Raw genomic sequence first — 2320 nt, 5'->3', positions numbered from 1 at the left:
GTAGGTTATTTGTGTCAACCTCCTTAAGGAAGGTCTCAGTTTGCACCCTTCCTTCTTGATTAGATGTTAGTTTGAGGTCCAGATAATTAATGGTATTCATATCTGTTTGGTGTGTGAACTCCAAATTGAAGTCATTGTTATTAATAAATGACACAAAGTTGTCTACTGATGCATTATCCCTGTCCCAAAAACCAGGACATCATCTATATAACGCCGCCAAACAATGATGTTATTGGCAAAGGGATTGTTGGCCCATATACATTGATCCTCCCAGTGTCCCACATACAGGTTTGCGAAACTACAGAACCCATATAAGATCATATTGAACCCCCCAAAAAAATAAATCTGATTTTAATATAAAATGTTCTGTCTCTGAATTTAATATCATAGTACAAAGTACATTTGTTCTTAATGCGAATCATTCTGTTTCACAAAAGATTCCATAAAGTTTACATTTGATTAATTTCTTAATTTTCTGTAAACTTCAGGAAGTTACAGTACAATTATTACAGTACATTAATGACCATTTTTCAGTAAAATTCAAGCTAAGTTGTTTATTTCTTCAACAGGTTTAGAAAGCCCTGCTTATCTTTTGTGAATGATAACAATAAAACATTACAAATGCTTTTTCATAACAAATAGATATTTGTGCTGAAGTGTGATAAGCAGTTGAATTATAACATTGATTATTCCCATTATATGTAAACAATATAGTTTTAGCAGACTGTAAAGAATGTACACATCTCAATACATGCAGTACTTAGCACAGTCCTTAAGAAGAATTCAAATATTATCTGTAATTATAAAGTGGAAGAATTCCCTCACTCTCACACTAAAGTGCTCATTATCCGTTGTCACCTTAAGATATTTCTGTAGGGGTAAGCCGTTTCTCCTCTATTTTATGTTGTGCAAAGTATTGCACACAAATGACCTCTTAGCACTATGTTGCAGCATAGAGATACTTATCAATAGAAGACAATGCATTTATTGAAATGGAACCCTATATTAAATGTTTTACAGCTAGCAGCACCCTAAAATGTATAACTTGGATAATGTTTGAAGAATTCAGGGTGTTTTCTTCTTTGGTGTGCCACATATTCCAGTAAGTAAAGATTGCTTTGCCAAGCAGATACAAACAAAATGCAAAGTGCAGTGAAGTTTTTAATAACACATTACCACTGAGAAAGTCAACGTAGTCAGCTGGATTTGAACCTGCGCAGGGAAACCCCAATGGATTTCTAGTCCTTCGCCTTAACCACTCGGCCATGACTACATAGCTGGTAGTACTGAATACAGTCACACAGATGGCTCTTGAGCGGATATGGGTAACACTCACTAATGAATGATGACCAATATGAACTAAATAACCATGAGAACATTTTCATAAAGAGAAATACATGACTTGTTTGTACACATTGTTTAAACAACATTATCTTTGTAAAATGTTGCTTCTATTGGGTTTTTGAAAAATGACGAGAAATACTTTGTGTTAACCACATTCAATGTACAGTATGAAACAGATCTGAGGCAGAAAAAAAGAAAAGGGGTTAAAAGGAGTAATGGGAAAATGATCTAACTTGGATGTCAGAGATTAAAAGAGCAGAGTTGGAGGGCAATTGGGGCAAGAAGAAGATGGATCATTACAGGGACCTGCTCCAGTGGCGTAATTGGTTAGCGCACGGTACTTATATGTCAGTATATGCTAAGCTATACCGAGGTTGTGAGTTCAAGCCTCACCTGAAGCAAACCCTTTTTTTGTTTCATCAACCAATAGCATTGTTTGAATGTATACAATGTTAAATAAAAGGCCTATGGATGTAAATTGTAAAATGTAATCTTTTACATTAAAAACAACATTTCCGCATTTTGCTATTTGGCTTACATTGGAGCGCATGTAAATCAGTCAAATTTAATAGGTGTCTCAATGTGGGCAAGAAGATATTGGTAATTGATGATGTATGATTTAAAAAAATAAAAAAATGAGAGCTGTCCAAGCAAATTCTTCCTTTTTTCAAACCAAAATACACCAGTGGAGCCAATGCTACCTATTATTTGGATCTAGAGGATACATATATTTCCAGATGTATATATCCTAAAAAGGCAATCTTTAATGAGCATCCTGTCTATCTGTACTAAGTAGGGGTCAGCCTATCCCCCCTTCTTAACCCAACTATTCACCTCTCACATTCGTATCTTGCTCACCATATGTAAACCACTTCTCACCTCTCTCATAATCTGTTGTTATTACATTTCCTCCACCTACCCCCTGAGAATGATTAATAAACAAATCTAAACTCAATACAAAACCTCATTAAGAGTT

The 2320-nt window shown here is 34.9% G+C and overlaps 1 non-coding gene across 1 annotated transcript; it reads left to right on the top strand.

The window, feature by feature from the left end:
• Positions 1-1652: 1652 nt before the first annotated feature.
• On the top strand, positions 1653-1745 carry TRNAI-UAU (transfer RNA isoleucine (anticodon UAU)). Its single transcript is given in 2 exon segments — positions 1653-1690; positions 1710-1745. It is a non-coding gene; the product is annotated as a tRNA-Ile (tRNA).
• Positions 1746-2320: the final 575 nt, after the last annotated feature.

The sequence above is a fragment of the Ascaphus truei genome (genome assembly GCF_040206685.1).
Source record: "Ascaphus truei isolate aAscTru1 chromosome 12 unlocalized genomic scaffold, aAscTru1.hap1 SUPER_12_unloc_6, whole genome shotgun sequence".
Lineage (NCBI taxonomy): Eukaryota > Metazoa > Chordata > Amphibia > Anura > Ascaphidae > Ascaphus > Ascaphus truei.
Note: the sequence above shows the minus strand (reverse complement) of the source record. Positions and strands in the feature narration are given on the sequence as shown.